Below are 20,720 nucleotides of genomic sequence, written 5' to 3'. Positions count from 1 at the left end.
TAATGAGTACAATATTCTGCTGGTTCTGCTCACTTCACTCAGCATCAGTGCATCTAAGTCTTTCCAGGATTTTCTGAAATCCGTGGCTCATCATTTCTTATAGAACAATACTGTTCCATTACCTTCACATACCATACACAACTTATTCAGTCATTCCCCAACTGATGGACATCACTCAATTTCCAATTTCCCATCACTACAAAAAGAGCTACCATTGAAATGTAATATGGGATTGTATTGGATTTGCAATATTTGAGTAACAGTTTTTTGCACCCGACTTGTTAAATCAAAAGCACTTTTTAATCGCTGTGTTATATACCATGGCCTATAAATATGGTAAATAAAAGGTAATCTTTGTATCCTTCCGGTCTCTATAAAATGAATAAGGCATAAAGGAAAAACAGAAAATAGATCATTAGGTCTTACAGGTCCCTATCCCCGCCCCATCCCATTTGTTTTGGTATGTGCGTTTTTTTTCTTAAAAATTAAATTCATTCATTCTAGCATGTATGTTGTAGGCAAACACAAAAAATCAAAGAAGTCGGGATCTTTGCTCTGAGGAAGTTTATAATTTAATAGAGGAAATAAGGAGCGCTGCACACAAGTATATCAGCCAAGAGAAACAAAAGTGCTTTAGGGATTCAGAGAAGGAAGAGCCATCTTTAGGATGCTACTGGGTTTGTTAAAGAGGAAAGGCCTGTTTAAAATGGGCTTGGGGTAGGGCTGTTTTCACAAAAAATTTCCGAGAGGTTCAGCGTGGGCAAAAAGCACGAGCAAGCAGGTGCGGGTCCCTGGGGAGAGTTTAGTGTGGTTCGAGACTGGGTACACGGAGCAGATGAGGAACAGCCCCCAGATTCCAGAGGCCCCCGAATGTCCGCTTTAGGTAGGATTTGGGGATTTATCGTGGTGGCAATGGGAAGGTGGGGAAACTCTTTAAGCAGGAGAAAGGCGTTTGTTTTTGGGAATCGGGAACATCATTTAAGCAGTTTGGGAAGGTTTGGGTCAGTAGAGGGGGCGTGGCTAGAGGCGGGCACATAAAGTGGGGAGCGATGGGAAATCGGACATCTCCCTGGTTGTAAGGGGAAGAGACGGAAGCCCAGACTCATGGGAAATCGTGGGCTTCTAGATTGTTTGGCCCATGTTAGTACGTCATTCACAGTAATGCCTTTCTCGTATACAAACGACCCTCGAAGTTTTCTTTTTCTCTGGTTCTTCCCGCCGCCACAAGCCGGTGCCTTGGGTTGGCTATCAGCCAGGAAGCGCGTGCACAGTCTGCAGCACAAGGCGCAGGAAAGGGGGGAGGAAAAAGAGCGATTCTTTGCGGCCAGTTAAGGTACCTCACAACTGCCCCAGAACGCCGCGGGAATTCAGAAAATGAGGCGGGCCTTCGAACTCGCGCGCTGAGAAGGAAGAGGGTCAGGAGGAGCTTTCTCAACCTCCAATCAGAGCTCACTTGTAAAACGGATGAATACCCGGATGTGAAGTCCTGCGCGGATACAAAGGCAAGTCTCTCAGTCGCTTCTTCGTTTCCTCCACTGACCAATGAACACCTTTTTGAATACAAGTGACAGTATCTTCAGCCAATGAAAGACCAGTTTCTCCCTGTGGTGCGGAATTATTTCAATTTTGTCTAACCCACCCATGATTTTTATTGGATAAACCTGTGAATGGCAGTAGAACGGCCTAATCAGGAGTGGGGACTGAGAACAGAATCAGCCAATAGAAAGGTCTTCAGGACTGGGGCGGAGGTCTCGGTTTTCGCGGTGTCGGTGGACGAGACGCGGGGGCCATTTTGTGAGGAGACGGAGACGGGGACGGAGAAGTAGTAATATCGGCTGAAGAGACAATCTGGAGCAGTAATCCGTTTCTTTACCGGTGTCGGACCGGGGAGGTGGAGATTTAGAAGCCAACAATTTCTCCCTCTCCCCACCGGGTGAGTGGTGAGAGTCGGCCCGGGAGAGTCACTGAGACCTCCGGGGGAAAAGCAGGGCGGGATAGGGGAGGGGGGAGGGAACCTGGGGGAAGAGGCGCAGAACGATTCTCTCCATGATAATAGCGCGGCCCAGACTGACTTTTCGCTGGCGCGGCTTGAGTTTTTGAGGTTTGGGGGTAAAGGGATTCGAATTGGTCTTAGGTCTGTCGTGGGTTGGCCGTAGTTCGAGAGATTCTGGGAGCATGTGCTATATAACGGCGCCCAGGAGTAGAAAATAACCATCATTTCCCTTATGTTGGTCTCCTCCCCTCCCCCACCGCCCCCTCTCCTCTCCCCCCCCCTCCCGCGGTAACGGCTGCCGGCCGCCTCCCTGTATACTGTGTCGGCTCTAGGGAAAGACCACGAGATGAAGAAAGTAGTAGGGAGGGAGGGTGGGGGATGCTCATAATATGGATGAACTTGTTCGTGATGCTGATATTTTTGCTTTCAGAAGCTTTATTATTCTCCTTTTCTCCCTAATTAAAGATTGGAAAGGGGGCGGGTTACCCTGGAGATGCTCAGTTCCATTCAGGTCCCTTAAATTCTGGAGACCTGTAGATGGGTGGGGGTTAGCAGACGTATGGCGTGTGCGTGGAATAAGATAACGAATTTTGCCGGTAGTGTGCCTTTTATACACGTAATCAAAATAGTTGCAGAATACTAACTTAAAATATTTTCTTCTCTCCTCTACAACAGAAAAGGTGGCTTTTGCAGAATTGAGCTTAAATTGCATTTGTTGGGGAAATAACCCAATTAATTGAAATCCTAGATTATTTACTAATTTTTGTCTGCAGGTTACAAATCATAGTTAGTGAAGCTTTGCTGTGAGGTAGGTATTACTGCATTTCTTAGATGAAGAAATTGAGGCTTACAGTATGAATTACCAAAATCATACTAAGTCATTAGTGGAGACCTGAAGAAAAGTAAAAAATTTCAGCAAATAAGGTTTTGTTATGCAGTTACTACTATTAAAAACGTGTGGGCCTTTACAGTCAACCTGCAAAAGTACCCCTTAGAAACCAGTAGAAGGAAACTGGAAACTTCCAAACTGTATTTTTGGCATTTAAATAGTCAGTGAGATTTTTAAAATCACATTAATTTGAATTTAATATATGAAAATTTTTAGCTTATTTAAAATTTGAAATTTAATTTCTTAAATTGATTCTTGGGCATTTAATTTTCAAGTAGGGTAAAATGCAGTTAAAATAGAATCCAGAAAATCCTTTTTATTCTACATCTCATCAGAACTAATATTGTTAACTTTTAGTCACTGGTGATAAAATAAATTCAAGATCAAAGGAAATCTTTAAGTGAGAGTAGAAAAGCAATTTTATGCCAAATGGATCTGCATTGGATGGCTATAATATAGTGCTTTATTTATATAGTGCTTTAACATTTGCAAAGTACTTTACTATGAGATAGGTACTGTTACTTCTATTTTATAGGTAGGAAACAGTTTGGTGTCTGAGGTAGGATTTGAACTCATGCCATCCTGTTTGAAGGACTTTCATAATGTCCATTGTGCGCACCCCCCCCTGCCTGTTATGAACACTAATAAAAATCCTTTATGCTATCAGAACACAGAAAAATAGTGGAAACAATATTGCAATTTATTCACAAATATTAAACTTTTTCTAGAAATAGAGAATAGATCATGGGTTAAAATGTGGTAATAGGAAGTCTCCATCTTTCATAGAAAATTAGGTGTATTTACCAGAAGTAATTAGTAGGAGATAAAAATTTTAGAGGACTCTAATTCTGACTACATGAATACTGGAGGGTCATTTCTGGCCTCTAGCATCATCACATACACCTTGAACTATCTGACTGGCCATGGATTTGTAAAGCTTAATATTCAGATGTACTTTACAATGTGGGGTAGGGCATCATTTTAATATTGTGGTGCCCAGCTAAAGGAATAAATAAATGAGGAAAGAGGAATATATATATGTTGCCTGCACATTATACTCAACATGTTAGTTGTGACTCTTCATTTCTTCCACCCTAAAGATCTTCGGAATTCTAATAGTCCAGTCTCCCAAGTTTTAGATGAAGGAGCGGAAGAACATTTAGTGTTCTTGACATTATTTTACTCCTCTTCTAGAAATTGTTACTTATGTAAGGTAAAAAAGACTAGAATAACTTTTATCTATGGAGCCATTAGTTAAAGCCTATAGCAGAAGTTTGTTATATGTCTATTTTTTTGTCTAGATTTTATAGTATCACATTTGAAAAATGTTTTAGGTCTTGATTTATATAAAAGAATTAAATGTTTTTCCTTGTTAAGTATCATTGTGAGAAGGAAACTTAGAAATTAACATTCCATGGGGAGGCAGTGTGGTACAAATAAAAAACACTGGATTGTTATTAGCTCTGCCATTAACTAGATGTTTGAATTTAGTCAAGTTATTAATAACCTTTTTGAACCTCAGTTTATCTAAAGTGAAATAAGAATTAGATGACCTTTAACATTTGTAATGTATGATAGCCCTTGTGTCCCAAAGGATTTTTTAAAAAGGGATAAACATCAAAATCAATCACAGCTACACTGTAAAATACATTATGATTATATATCTATATGTAAGAGTGGGGTTCATTTTTTGAATTTATCCAAGGCCAAGGTTGATTGGTAGAAGCTTTTGTTTTAGGTTTTTTAAATGAAGATCTTAAAAAAAAAAAACTACTCACCCATCCTCTATAAATAAATGAGAAAGTAAGCTAAAGAAATCTCTTGAAGAACTATGCTATTTTTAATAGTTAAATGTTCTTAAGGATATGAGATATAATATTGTTTGATTATCCCTAACTCTTTTGTGTTATTTTATATTGGGAATGTTAGAATAATAAGGACTTAAGCCCCAGGTATAGAAATGGCTTTGGGACAAGATGGAACTACTTTGAAAAACTGTTCCCTGCCTCCTGACAAATTTGTGGTATTCTTGTAAATACCTGATGTCTAAAAATAGATTTAATGAAATATAATATCCACCTTCCCTTTTTCCATTTCTTCCTCCTCTAAAAACAAAACTAAAACTATAAAATTGGCCCAAAGAATTTTCTTTAGTAAGCTATGTGGAAATTGATTGGTTATGAAATTTTTGGCATACGTGTATAAATCAAGATATATTTATTTATAAAGCTGCCTTAAAGGAATACCACGTTTTCTTGATTTTTTTTTTTCCCCTTTTGTAATTCATCAGTTTAACAAAATCGGAACTTGAGCCTGAGTAAGCATTAGAGTTGAAGATTATTTCTCATAATATTCCTCTTGCTCTTTCTGAGAAAAGGGATACCATTGCAAAAGGGTCTTGAAATCCGACGATTCAAATTGTAAGCACTTGCTCCAACTAGTTTATTTGGTCTCTCAGTGTTTTAAACTAAAACTGGTATTTGAAAACGGTAATTAATTAATATAATAAAATTTACATCTTCACAACTTTCTAATCCTGGAAGGATTGTTCATCTGACTCCAGATCTGGTCTATATATACCTTTTAATTTCTATCTTGCAGTAGAGTAAAACTTAAAATTATAAGTCATTTTTATTTTGGGCATTACAAACTCAAAATTGGCATTATAAGTTCTTGGCCTGAATGAATTTCTTGGTTTTGTGTTCATTAAAATTTGATTTGGAAAAGAATCTTTTGTTGTATATAATATAAAATTTGCACTGTTCTATGTCATTTTCAAAGGAGGTGAGATAGCTGGTTTCTTTTTATAGCCACAATACCCTGAGAGGAAGTAATATCTTTAGTGAACCATAATCTACCACAATGCTGAATGATTCATAGTAGTCCTTGGATACTAACATAGTAGCTAGTTCTTAACAAGCCTGTTAATTTGTCTCTGGTATTGGTATCAAGTGCTGTTTTATGTGAAGGCACAAAAGTTTCCTGCATTTTATTCGTTTACTTTATGGGATTTCCCTCCCCCCATTGTCAATAAATTGATGATTCCTTTTTAGCCTATGGAGTTCCATTGTGCATGCCTTAATACATGTTTGTAGAGTTAATATATTCTGATTTCTTGATGTCTTAAGATTTCTAAATGAGCCTTTCTTTGTAATGAAGTAACTCGAAGATATAGTTATAATAAAAATTTATTTTAGTAAATAATCATTTCTCCATTCGTGGCTAGTTTTCCCTAACTTTGTTTATGACAAACATCCATGTTTACAAATGATCTTTTTTGAGAGTCTCTTCAAGGCATATTCCGTTGCCCCAGTATTTTCTTGATATATTCTGGTTGCCTTCCTGTTTAAGCATTATGAATAATGAAAGAGAGGTAATGAAGATGATTGAAGCTCATCTTTATCATATCTTTCCAGTGGAATACTTATCTATATTTGCCAAAGTGGGGTTGGAGTTGAATTTAAAACTTCTTTCCAACAGTCAAGTGCTTCTGTCTTGGGGGTTTTTTAGGGCACAGCATTTCTGAGGAACTTTGACTCAATCTGTCCCTTCTCCTTTCACAGGGCAGCAAGGCGAACCCCATCCCTACTCACTGGAGCTCAGCTTTGATTTTTAACCCCCTCCCTGCCCTTCCAAAACACACACACTCCCATCCAAAAGCCTGATTTTGTAAAGAAATTTTAAACATAATGATGCAACTTGGCGCGCACTGCGGCAAACTTGTAGGTGTTTTTTTTTAAAATTTGTTTTCAAAAACGAGACCTGGATTTAAGATGTAATTTTTAAAATTTCTATTTCTATTTTTTTTCTGCAGCAGTTGGGTTAGAGGAGGAGGAGCCTTTTAGCCTCTCATAAACTGACCTCTCTACTTCCTCATGTATTTTTAAGATTGAAATGATGATGTGAAAAGGGCTTTGCTTGTCTGCTACTGAGAACTTTATACCCTTGCGGTTTTTGTGGAAACTGCTTTTGGAAAGAAAAGAAATAAACTTTACTGACTTGACATTTTTGCACCTCCCGTTTTTCTAATCTGGGCTATTTTTATTTTTGTTTTTTTACAGTGAGATTTTTTTGATCTTCAGCTACAGTAAGTTATTCCAATTTTTTTTTTCATTTTTCCTGACTTTCCGCTGATTTCCTTTTTATTGTTGTTACTAGTTACTATTATTATTATTATTATTTATTATTATACTTATGATGGTGGTGATGATGATGATGATAATGGCACTGCTGATTTTTAACCGGATTAAATCGAGTTTTTCTGAATGTTCCTGAGCATTTCTCCTGCCTCCTGATTGACTTGGGAGTTTTGCAATATTGGAGAGAGAGCTGAGGCATTAGCATTTTTAAGTGGATTGATCCCATAAACCTTTTCTCTCCCAACCCCACCCTCACCCCCATCCCTTTCCCCACACTCAAAGAATTTGACTGGCTGCTTAAGTCTGTGACCTAATTTTTCCTGATCTATAACTTAACTGTTTTAGAGCATCTCTGGACGTCTGTATTTTTAATTTTTTTTATTTTTATTTTTTATTTTTAATCTTTCATTTGTTACATTTTTAAACTGTGCTGCAATAAAATGTGTGTGGTACTTCTGATCACCTATGGTGGTGATGGCATTTTCCCCGAAAGCCATCTTCTTCCTATGCCCCTTGAAATCCCCTCCTGCTCTTCATGTACACTACCCCTCACAAACTACAAGCTGCAACACCATGGATTCCCAGTCTGGAGCAGCAGCAGCCAGGATCACCTGGAGCCAAAGAAAGGGGTTCTTCGGAACAGATGCAAACCCATCCTGGGTGATGGTAAGAGGTGTGAGGTCCAGTTGGTTTCATTGAAAAGACTAGGAAATACTCCCAAGTTCAAGTGTCCTGATAATAGATGTCTTCTGGAAATAACATTTAGGTTATGCCTTCACTTTGGAACTCAAAAGACTTTTCTCTAGGAAAGGTCACCCTCTTTCTATTTTGAAGCTTATAAATCCAGTAAGACTAATTTAGGAATTTGTATTAGGATGACTGGGGAAAAGCAGAGTTGAACTGGTTAAGGATATTTAAGTAGTACCCTTAAATTTTTAGAATAATTTGTAACATCTAAGAGAAAATTTTATAATACTTTAGAAACCTCAATTAATACAATCAAAAATCTTATTAATCTGCTAAAGACCCAAAGGGACCTCTTAATAGCTAACACTGTGCATTTAAAATTTAAAAATTTTAGATTTGTAAAAGACTTTAAAGGTTTTCTGTTCCTTGTGTGGTAGATGGGGAAAGCTGCATTTCTTTAATTAAAACTCAAAATTCCTCACTAATTTAGAATTTTCTATCCAAATTAGTTCAAATTATTTTGATTATAAATTTAGTTGATAGTATAATGTGAGACATCTGATAGGAAATATATGTGATTTTCACTTGTTTTGAATCTTGTAATTTATTGTGAACTCTAATTATTCAAAATACCTCAAAATTTAAAATAACTTAAAGTAGAGTTATAACCAAAATAATTTGTAAATGAAAATATTTTAAGCATTTGAGTAACTCAATCCCTGCAAGTAAGGAGAAATTTTAGTGTTTATAGCCATTCAAAGGAAGAAGCTGTCTGTTATATGTGATTTTTGTGCTCAATTTAGGTCCTATTTTAGAATAATGTGAGACAGGCCTTTCTGAGATTAGACATTCACAAAAATTATATATTTAAAAATGAGGATGCTGCCAATAAGTACAGTAATGAGACTAGCATTTTGGACATTAAAAAGTACAGAAGATTATTTAAATAACATGTAGTGTTGGATGTTCAATAACAATGAAATTCCCTGATTATTGTTAGAAACCTATACTAGAGAAGGTTATAACACTTAGCAAATTATCACCTGGTTCTGTTTTTAATTTTGCTTTTCCCCCCCCTTTCAAAAGACCAAAACAATCACAAAGCACTCTTTGTACCAGTGAAATCTGATTAAAATAAACCAGAGCAAAGGAGAAAAGATGAGATAGGATAAATCCAGTAAAAGGCAACTTTTGAGTCTAAAAAGTTTGTGAGAAAGGGATTGGAGTATGATAATCAGGAAAACAATAAACCTCTAGTCCTGATTGATAACTATTTATATAGACTACTTCCTTCAGGTACATGATCTTAAGTGCCTTTAAAAGCCTGGATCCTGGGGCTAGAATTTTTATATGCTGCCTTTGGATAAGGTGCTGGCATCATTTTGTGTATAAAAATTGGCTAGGTGATAGTGGCTGACTCTGGGGAATTGTTGGTTCATAAACTTGATAAACTCATTGGAAATTAAGCATTAATTTATTAATGCTTGATAATTTTATATATATATATATATCATATATGTCATTATATATATTATTAATATAAATAATATTAAGTAGTAATAATAGTCCACTTGTGGCTTGTAAATAAAGGAAAAGAAGAATCTGAGTTTAGTTTCTTGCCAAAATTCCCAGAAACTATTTTATGGCATTTAATATTATTTACAAACTCTTTTAAGTTTTAATTTTGTGTATCCTAATGGAGGGGAATGGTAGCATATTTAATCTCAAAGCAAAATGATCAAAAGAAATTTGTACATTTGTATGAAGGTATAATCAGATAATGGTGATTATAAATAGATCTACCCATCCATGCTGTTTTATCTTGTGTGATAATCTCCCCAGAGAAGCCTTTAAAGACTTTATGCAGGGTGTTTTAACATTTTTTATATTTATGTAATATTAGGTATGCCTTTTATTAGGTTAAAAAAATGAATAGACTAGATATTTTACCAAGGAAAAGGTTGAAAAGCCATTAATTTTATTTTCCTTAAAGCTATACTTATAGATAAATAGCCCCTCCAGCTTTATGCTTTATGTAGTTTAGTTGATTTTTTTTTTACATTTTGTCTGAGCTTGGGTATAGTTTTGTTTTAAACCACCTGGTTAAGCCTATTTTAGGACAGCTAAGCAGATGGTCATATGAAGAAAGAACTTGAAAGGTTTATAATTGATGTAATAGAAAACATAAGTGAAAGCAATTTGCCACAAAATATAATTTGCTGACAAGGCCTTATTCATGGGTTTCAAAAGTGTAGCTTTAATAGCAATAGGAAAACAATCACATGATCAGCTGGTAGTTGAGTCCCATAACCAGCTATAGCCTGAGGGGTGGTTAGTAGCACCTGGATCAGTGCCCAGTTAAAACTTTACTAAAGAAAGCTAGTCTGATTCTGATAAAATGCTTCTCTCAAGATTTTGTCTTGGGGATTAAATTAATAGTTTAATCTGGGACCCTTTGTTGAAGTAAGAATTGCTCCAATATGCTGGAAGTCTTTGATTGGTAGTGATTGAAATTAGACAATTTATGGTCTGAATCTTAAGAATGTAGGGATTTAAACTTAAGAATTGCAATTTAACTTAATAGAATTATTTCCTTAGTATCAGCTCTGGGCAAAATTTAGTTTTCTAAACAGAGTGACATGCATTTTCTGGCACTTATAACCATGTCATTTTTGTATAGATATCCAAGGCTAGGCTAGAAAGGATTATATTGCACATAACAACAGTTATCTGAGCATTCTTATCTTTAATAGGTAGAGAAATATGCTTGCTAAAAAGATAAACTTTAATTTCTGTTAACTGCTTTAAACCTCATTTACTTTTTGGGGGAATTTATTAGAGCTGCAAGATAATATTGCATCTTTTAAAAGTTAAATATATATACCATAAAGATAAAGGAATGAAATTCTGTGTTTTTTTTTGTTGTAATTTTTTTTTAATAAGAGCCTTTTTTTTTTTTCAAAATGCATGCAAAGATAATTTTTTATGATTCTTTGCAAAACCTTGTGTTCTGAATTTTTCTCTTTTACCTCCATTCCTCTCCTTTTAGGTAACATTCTCATTCAGTTCTCATAACTATGCTGTGAAGAAAGTGCTTTCCTATATTTTATATATTTAGAAACTGAACCTTGCTCAAAGTTCCAAAACTACTGAGAGTTTGATTTGTCTGTATAACTCCCAAATCTATCTAGGACTCTAGCCAGTATAAGATGAAATTTTTGTGTAGTCTTTTCAGTGTAGCTAGGTTAGATAGGTTATTAAATAAATTTAGGACTGGAAGGGGTCTTGGAGATTGTCTGGTCTTAATCCTCCCCCATTTCTGCTTCACTTTTACTGAGAAGGAAACTGGTGTCCAGAAATTTGCCTAAGGTAATAAAAATAATGCATTGATAACTAATGATATGTTCTCAGATTCTTTTATGTTGCTTGACTGACAAAATCTCTTAGGGAGTAAGTGAAATTTTCATTCCTGGGTATTGGAATATTTTGTTTCTGTGTACAATATTGGGAACAAGGTGTAAAAGGTAGAGTGGATAAAATCTGACTGATTAGGCCAAATAATAAAAGGAAATAATTATGAAGCTTCGATGTTTAAGAGCACTGTATTAAAAAGTGGCAGAGAAGATCTAGTATATTTTTAATTTTTGTAAAATCCTTCTAAATTGCTAGGAGTCAGTACCAAACAATTATGTTCTATTTTAATTAAATTCAGAGGTTTCAGAAGAGGGTAAAAGGGTAGAAGAGGGTCATGGAAGTTGACAGGGATAACCTTGTGGAGTGGATTTGCTGAAGTCATAGGTTAATGATATGTATTAGAAGGGAAAAACAAATTTGGTAGAACTGAATTCTTAATCGAGCCAGAACAACAAATTTGTGGAAAGGAAAATAAACTGTAGCCTACTTAAAAAGGTAGGTTTTCTATACCTTGTCCTTCCACTCCATCTGGGTTCCTGAAATAGCTCCTTTAACACAAAAGATCTAGATGGATGTTAAAATTCTTTTATTTCTATTTATATGCAATTCTGACTCTTAGACACAGTACCTTTAAAAAATGTTTTGATATGAATTATCTTGAGTTTTAGAAAGCTTTTATGAGTTTAGTGACAGGAAGATACTTAAAAGACATCTATTTAGGTTTAATTCCTTCCCTATTTTATAATTCTAAGAATCCAAGGGATCAGTGCTGTATAGCATAATCTGTTAACAGGAAAACACCTAAATTATGTGTTAATTAATGACTAGATGGTTTTTTCATCAAAGTAGAAATAAATTTGCAGCTAATAATGAATTAAGACCTGTGTCTATTGTTCTAATAACCATTTCTTTGTATTCTATAGTTTTAGGAAATTAAAGGTACTTAATACTAATTTGGGATAAAAGGAAGAAAAACAAATGTTATATAGCAGTCAAATTTAGGAGGTCTAGATACCATAAGTCTGTTGAAATTTGCTTTAAAATTTAATTATGTATATATTATCTTCCTTACAGTGGTAATAATAAAGATTATGTACCTTGGATTTCTACTTGGAATTTCAACAATTATATTCTTTCTCAATTTATAAGTTTTAAGTCATTTTCCCCTCTTGTTTTTATTTGCATTGCAAAAATTAATTTTTTCTTTATTCTCTAATAGTATAGGATAGAAAGCATGGAACCTGTTCTATCAATTTTTTAAACTCATATCTAAGAATTTAATTTCTTCCCCTGGTGTATCTGTGCATCTGGGATAAGCTGTATAAGACTGTTAGATTTAAGTAACAAAAGCACCTGACTTTTGATGTTCACTCTATCTAGAGCAGCATCTTTCTTGGACTTAGAAGCAATATGGGTCTGGAAAATATAGCAAGGTGAACATTTACCTGCACCTGCATTTTGCTTTTTCTTTGTCCATCACCATAATAAAAGTAGGACGACAAAGATGATTTTGGGGACATACAAAGGAAGCACTTAAGCTGAACCTTCGGATTTTTTTTTCTTTGAATTCTGTAGGATTTGCTGTGTTGTCATTGTTTTATCTGCCTAGTCTATAGTAAAGCCAAAATTGAACTGAAGAATTTTAAGAGCATATGTTTTTTGCAATCCCAAATCAGTTGAAATTAGCCAACTTTTTTCTCATTCTTAACTCTTTGCTGCCATCTGGTGATAAATATTTTGAAAATTCAGATATCTGTGAGATCAGTGCTCAGCACATCTTAACATTTTTCAATTCTTGAAAGAAGTATTCATGTTAAACCAGCTTGTAGCTTCTGAGTAATCTATGGATCTTGTTAATTTTGTTATTTCTTGATATCTACCTATATTTTCCAGTATAGTTAATGTCTTTCCGTGTGCTCACCTTTGCATCGAAATCAAGGTAATTTGAAGGTTTGTCAGGTGTTAATAATTCTCTCCCATAACATGTAGCTGTATTAATCTGCAAAATGGAAAACTATGTTGTCTTAGAGGGTGCAAGATGAAACCAACGTCTTTAGTTATCTTTTCATTTAGGCACAACTTTTGTCTTCTGGCTTTGAAGTGAAAATAATTTTTAAAATTCTTGTTCAGTTACTGGGCAAAGAATATACATAGAATACCACAGGTAAATTAATACTTGGAGTTACTACACTGCCCTTTTCCTTCCTCTTACCAAAGAAGGGGGCCAATCATCATTGAAGTCTATTTAGTATTTTTATTTGTAACTTATGTTTCATTCCCTAGTGACTTTGATTGCTGAGCCTCTATACTTCTGGTTTGGAGAACAGATAGATGTGGGGTTTTCTGTTTTTTTGTTTTGTTTTTTAACTAACATTTTTCAGTGTAGATATCTTTTAGCACTTCTGACTTATAAATTAAGAAACTAGGTATTTTGATCAAATTTTTTCACTAGATAGTATGTAGAAATAAATGTAGGGGAAACTTATGTCCAAGTGATAGATACAAAAGTTTAGGAAGTCCAAGATATATTGCATAAGTTATTGTCTAGGGAAAGTAATTTGTTTTGCAAGTATTTTTAATTGTAAAAATTTGAAAAAGCTGTTAGAAATCATGTTACTGTGTATGCTTTCTGTTAATTTTCTGGAATAAGACATGAGAAATGCTAGCTTGTGGGAATCTAAAGTGGGGAAAGAATATTGTCATGTTTTCATTAGAAATAGGATCTTGAGAAAGTTTTTTTCATCTTTTCTCACATTAATTGTTCAAGTCCAGTTTTGTAATCCATTATATAGTTAATCTTTGACTGATATCATGTGTTGGAACATGATTATACTTAATAAAACATTCAACATTTATTACCACAATTTCTTTTACCCACTACAGATCTGGTATTTGTGCATTTAACTAAATTATTTTGAAACTTTTTAATTTTTGATTAGTGATGTGTAAAAATCCACCATTTTTATTACGTAGCACTTCTGTTTTAAAGTAATTCTGTGATAAGGTATAAGTGTTATGGAATGTTGACCATCACTTTTTAAAAATTAAAAACTTTTTGTTTTATATATTAGTCACTATCCAATGTTTACTTTTGTGTGTGTCTTTTCCTCTTTATTACCAGCATTTGACTTCTTAAAGGCCCAAGTTAAGTGAAACAATTAGTGATTTGTGACAAATCCTGTTTGGCTTTCAAAGCCTTTATAACTTAGTCTCCTCCTATTTCTCCAGTCTTAAACCTTTTTCTTAAAGTACATACTCTCCTATTCATTGGCTTTGATTTTGTTTTTCCTCAGATTTAAACACACCTATGCCTGCAAATTAACTCCTTTCCTGGTTTCCTTCCAGTCTCAGCTACAGCCTCACCTTTCCCTTAATGAGAGTGCCACTAATATGAGTAGCTTCCTTCTTGATCATCTCCCACTTATTGTATATATATATCTTGTTTGTACCTGGTTACCAGGCTCTAAAAATGTGATCTCCTAATATCATTAAGCCCTTTTGGATTCCCCAAGTAGAAAGTAAGTTCCTCAATGGCAAAGACACTTGTATTTGTTATATCCTTAACTCCTGGCACATAGGTACTTTAAATGCTTACAAACTCTTTTCTATAGTCAAATAAAAACCTTGTGACTGAGAAACTAGAGAAGTCTGAGAAAGTTGTTTTGGACTTTGTTTATGCTTGGGTTATTTTTGACTGGCATGGACTTAAGTTTGCATCTGATAATTATCAGAGATATCAGAGGATATGTTATTTATATTCCTAGAATTTCCACAACATCATAGATGTAGAGCTGAAAGAGACCTCAAAAGTGATAAAAGCATACAATCCTTTATACACAAATGAGGAAGCTTAGGCTAACAGAAATTATTTTCCCCAGGTCACATAGAAAATAAGAAACAAATGGGATATGAATCCAGCTCCTCAAAGACTTCAAAACCTTTCCATTGTATTATATAAATCCTGTTATGTCAGTATTCAAAATAACTTGAAAAAGAGTTAAAACTGATACATTTTCTTAAAAACCTATTAAAAGAAATTTGCAGGGTAGAACCACACTGAACTAGCTATCCTGCCCCTGAAATTTTCTGTCTTTGCTTATGTTATTAGCCATTTCTGGAATTCCCTCTTCACCTACCTAATCATCACTTTCTGCCTGTTCCACTTCTAGCTACCTTTATTCAAAACTGATTCTTAGTCATCTACCAATTGCACTCTTATTCCCAGTCCCACATTATTAACTTGATGATCATTTTAAAGGCTCTTTCCCTCTGCCCCACCTCCATCCCTCTCTTGCCCCAGTGGTTTCTGGAATGTACGCTGCATATGGAATAAATTAGATTTTAATCCTAAGTATTTTCCTTTAATGAGACCTTGCTTCTTCCTGGTGACATGGCTTCCCAGTCCATGTCTTATCACTCAGTAATATTTCTTCCTTGAAGGTTTATTTAATTTATATTGAACAGTCAGTTAAGATTCTGGTTGCTATTGTCTTTATTACCTCCTGTACCATATTCTTTTCTCATAAGTTAAGTTCCTGGTTTGCAGTTTTTAATTTATTCCTTCATACTGAAAGATACCAACATAACTATTGGTATTCCTACAAACATCTTAGGTTACCATAGTGCTTGATCAGTTTTCTCGTTTACCTTGATCTGGATTCCTCCACTCTACTACTACATTTATACAAGAGAATGTCATGCCTTTGATCTTGCCATCACTTACAAAGGTTCCACTTTGATCAGCTCTGATATCCAATTATTTCAATGCATTGTCATTTTACCTTTCATTTTCAACCTCAAAACTGATTCCTATAACCCTCAGCCTATCACCTCTTGAACTGGCTATGTATTTGCTTTCTATTTTTATTTTTTGCAAGGCAATGACTTGCCCAGGGTCACATAGCTAAGTGTTGTATATGTGGCCATATTTGAACTCTGCCCCTCTATTACCCCTATAATTTGTTTCCCTGTCTTAATTTTTGAGTAAACCAGTTCAACTCTACATTCTCAAGTCCATTGCCCTCCTAGCTTATCAGAAACTGTTGCTTAGGTGCAGAAAGGCAATTATTACACGTTCTAAATTGATTCACTAAGACAGGTGAAAATAATTTTTTGAAACTTTTTTTATTCCTCATACCACCCACAACTCTATCCCATTCCACTTAGTTGAAAATCCTTGTCTCACAATTTGCTGAAAAAAAATTAAAGCTATTCCATGAGTACTCTGACTTTTTTCCTTTGTTTTTCCACTTTCCATCCCTGTCCCATGAGAAGAAGGGGTGAAACTTTTTTCTTTTTAAAGTTTACTTTTGAAACATGCATAGATAATTTTCAACATTCATCCTTGCAAAACTTTGTGTTCCAAAATTTTTTCCTTCTCTTCCTCCAACCCCTCCCTTGAAATGGCAAGTAATCTATGTTAATATGCAATTCTTCCATACATATTTGCACAATTAAGCCGCACAATAAAAATCAGATCAAAAAGGGAAAAAGTGAGAAAGAAAACAAAATGCAAGCAAACAAAAAAAACGAATGAAAATACTACATTCTAATCCACACTCCCCATTTTCCTCTCTGGGTACAAATGGCTGTCTTCACAAGTCCATTGGAACACTGGCCTGAAGCAAAAGGTGTAGAACTACTATAGCAAATTATTCCTACTCAGTAATTTTCACTTTCTTCCCTTTTTTATTGGATACTTCCATATTGTCCCATCTTCAAAAAGTTTTGATTCATCCATTCCTGCTGATTTTTCATTTTATGTCTTTTATTCTAAAAGGCTAAAAACTTCCTGACATGGTTGTATACAATTGAGCTCTATGTACTTTTCTCATTCATTAATTCTGTCTATTCAACTAAAATTTGTCTTTAAACTTAGCAAACTGTCAAATTTAATGGCCTTTCTCATCTTTTTTGTCCTCTGCATCCTTTGAAACTTCATCAGTCTCTTCTCCTTGATACTTAGAAGTTTTGTGGCACTTCATTTCCTACATTTTTGACCATTCCTTCCTGATTTTTGCTGGATCTTGATCTGGGTCACATCCACTTAACTAGGAGCATCCCCACAGGGCTCTGTTTTCAATTTCACCTTTTTTGTCAAATTTTTTCCCCCATCTTTTAGTTCCTATTAGCTCACATGGAATTCAACTTTATGTAGATGATTTAGATCTTTGATGTTCTGATTTTCACTCTTCTGCATATTTAGCTTCTCAAACTGAGTATTATATAAACTTTTTTCTTTTTTTTTTTTTTTTTTTTAGTGTAACATTTCATTTCACTTTTATTTGCACTGTCATATTTACTCTCGTGCCATAAGCTTTTGCTTCTTCAATTTCTTTTGGGATATCTTTTTCTTTTGAGCAACTTCCTCTTTTGGCTTAGGAACAATTTGTTCCTTTTCAGTAAGGATCATCTCAACATGGCAAGGAGAACTCATGTATGGGTTGAATCGATCATGAGCCCTGTAAGTACGCGGTCGCATTTTGGGGCCTTGTTAACCTGAATATGCTCAATGACAAGAGAATCCCACATCCAAACCCTTCAGTTCTGCATTACTCTCTGCATTTTTAAGCATATGCAGCAAGAACTCAGCACTCTTTTTGGGCCACCGACCCTGTGTCCAACCCCACTGCTTAGCCTGAGCACATCTGCCAACTCCACCATTATATCGGCGGAAAGGCACACATTGTTTTTTCAATGTGACATCTTTCAAATACTTGGTAGCTTTTCTGATATGCATGCCCTTGATAGCTTGGGCTGTTTCACGGGTATTCTTGAAGTGGACCTGGAGATTTGAGCCCCTTGATTTGCATGATTTTGTGGGATTCTCTAGATCAAGGGAATACCTCACTATTTTTAACGATTACCTAGGATGGCTCAAGGGAAGAATTATAAACATCTTGAAACATGACTTGTCCAAGTCTGAATTCATCCCTTTTGATTTCTCGTATTACTGCCAAAGGTACTTCTTTACTCTGTCTCCTAAGTTTACAATCTAGGTTTCATAACCAATTCCTTTATTTCTTTAAATCACCTCTTTATCTTAAAATTGGCTAAATCCTGTCATTTGTTATCTACAATATACCTCTTAAGGTAATGAAAAGGTAGGTATATGCCCACTTCTGTCTTCTATACTGCTATTACTCTAGTTCAGGTTTTAATAAATGTATTCCTAGACTATAGCTGCCTGGCTTGTCTCCCTGCCTACTCTAGTACAATTCTCCATTTATCTGTCAAAGTGATCTTTCTAAAGTACAGATTTGATCATATCACACCCTTGTTGAGTAAACTCCAGTGACTTCCTTTTACTTTTAGGATCAAATATGAAATTCCCATTGGCTTTTAACATCTTCCAGTAAGCATTCTCTTACTTTTTATAATATTAATATAACTCATGCCTGCCCTTGTCCTCTTCACTGCAGTGCTACTGGTCTCTTGCCTCTATCTTATATAGGAAGCCTTTCTCAGTTGGCATTAATGCTAGCCCTTTCCCTTCGATAATTTTCAATATAACCTAGATTTATCTGGTTTCTGTATAGTTTTCAGATTGTCTTCTTCAGAGCCTCCCTGGAAGCCTTTGAGAAGTAAGGGGAAAAAGAAGGAAAGGGAGGTAGTATTTCCAGTGCTTAGCATAGATCTTGAAGATTTGTTGTTCACTTGGGTATGGCTCTCTGGATTTTTTGGCAGTGACACTAGAGTAGTCCGCCATTTCTTTTTCCAGTGGATTAGAGGTTGAGTGACTTGCCTGAGGTTGCATAGCTAGTATCTGAGGGTAGATTTGAATTTGGGTCTTCCTCACTCCCAAGACCAATTCTCTATTCACTGAGCCTTCTTCCATGTTCATACATAGCAGGGGCTTAATAAATATTAGTTGATTATTGTAATATGTTTATTTGGAGTCTCAGGCCATTTCTGTGATATCTTTTTTAATTCCTGCAACTTAACCTTTTTTGTCTCTTACATGACTTTAATCTGAGTTTGGGTTTGAACCCAGTCAGAAGAATTCAGGTAGTGTGGCATTTAACTTCACTGAAGTTTGCAAATATTCTCTTTTTAGATGCTTAATTTCTTAAAGTCAACTACTTTTTAAATTCAGGATTTATATGATAAAAGTAATTTGAACATGTTCAGATTGTTCCTCTTATCTGGGAAGACTTGAATTCTAGAACTTTTTGGAAACAAGGGATTTCATGCTGCAAGGGAACTAAAGTAATTCAGATCAAATCTTTCTGCCTCCCACCCCCCACCCCCCTTTTTTTTTTTTTAAGAAACAGAAATTGAGACCCACACCTAGGTAGTGCTGTATAAGTAGGAATTATATCCTCTGCATATTCATTGCTTCCCCCCACCCTATAACATACTTTCATTCCAGAATTTTTGATAAAAGATAACTTATTCTCCTTAAGGAACATTAATAACCCATGAGCCTATTATGAAATATACCATGTAACAGATTCCCTGGTCATTGCTATTGTAGCACTAAATATCAGAAGGGATCAAATTTCATTATGTAAGTTAGCAGTGAGGATTTCTAAAAATCTTAAATAATGGTTTTCAACATTTGCTTTTATAATTTGATTTTCATTTTTTTCTCACTTCCCTCTTCAAGACAATAGTCAATCTAATATGATAGTTTTCAACATTCATTTTTGTGTGAGATGTGTTCCGAATGTTTCTCCTTTTCCTAACCTTCCCCCTCTCTAAGACAACAAATGTGATACAGATTAAACGTAAATAGTCCTTTTGAACATATTTCCATATTTGTTATACAAGAAAAATCAGACCAAAAGAGAAGAAAATGATGAAAAAGAAAAGGCAAACAAAATACGATACTTCAATGTACATTCAATCTTCAAAGTTCTATCTCTGGATGTGGATGGCTTTTTGCATCCCAAGTTCATCACAATTGAACACCACATAAATTTCTATAGTTATGTATGCTGTTTCCCTGGTTCTGCTCACGTCTCTTAGCATCAGTTCATAAAAATCTTTGCAAAAGACTTTGCCTGCTCGTTTCATATAGAACAATAGTATTCCATTACATTCATAGGCCACAATTCAGCCATTCCCCAAGTGATAGGAATTTAGTCAATTTGCCACCACAAAGAGAACTGCCTTTGTACATGTGAGTCCTTTTCCATTTTTTAATAATTTCTTTGAAATAGCTAGTGTTGCTAGATCAAAGAGATATTCAATTTTACAACCCTTTGGGTATAGACAATGAAATCTTTTAAAACCTAGTCTACTTTTAGGCAGATTATAATGAGTTTAATAAACATCAGGACTTCTAAAAGCCCCAGTAGTAAGCAGAACAACCAGTTGCTGCTTCAAGCCCTATTCAGAATTAAAACACTAGAAGTATATTGTCTGAGTAAAAGGACAATAGAAAGAAACTAATAGTTTTGTCCAAGATCTTCAGCTTTGTTGTTATAATAGCATTTATGTAGCATTTTGATGTTTGCTAAGCATTTAAAAAATACTTTCTTATTTGATCCCCATAACAGATGGGATGAGAGATGTTATACCTATTTTCCAGTTAAAACTGTAGTAAGGTTAAATGATTTGATAGTTTTTAGTCTGTGGTCCTACTTGAACCCAG

The 20,720-nt window shown here is 35.0% G+C and overlaps 1 protein-coding gene and 1 pseudogene across 24 annotated transcripts in view; one reads left to right on the top strand and one right to left on the bottom strand.

Moving 5' to 3' along the window:
* The first annotated feature begins 1,451 nt into the window (after positions 1 to 1,451).
* The window catches only part of HNRNPC (heterogeneous nuclear ribonucleoprotein C), a 47,237-nt gene continuing 27,968 nt past the window's right edge, over positions 1,452 to 20,720 (top strand). For 4 of the 24 annotated variants that reach the window (XM_074294181.1, XM_074294176.1, XM_074294169.1 and 1 more), the window contains exons 1-3: positions 1,452 to 1,933; positions 6,446 to 6,604; positions 6,944 to 6,969. The gene's annotated coding sequence lies outside the window, so the exon portion shown is untranslated. Of the gene's footprint in view, positions 1,934 to 6,445; positions 7,695 to 20,720 lie in introns of those variants that run through there. The other 20 variants (XM_074294168.1, XM_074294161.1, XM_074294163.1 and 17 more) reach the window with 15 other exon arrangements.
* On the bottom strand, positions 17,385 to 17,964 carry LOC141557861 (large ribosomal subunit protein uL22-like; annotated as a pseudogene).

Source organism: Sminthopsis crassicaudata, chromosome 2, assembly GCF_048593235.1.
Source record: "Sminthopsis crassicaudata isolate SCR6 chromosome 2, ASM4859323v1, whole genome shotgun sequence".
Lineage (NCBI taxonomy): Eukaryota > Metazoa > Chordata > Mammalia > Dasyuromorphia > Dasyuridae > Sminthopsis > Sminthopsis crassicaudata.
The sequence above is the reverse complement of the archived record's forward strand: the minus strand, read 5'-3'. Positions and strand labels throughout refer to the sequence as shown.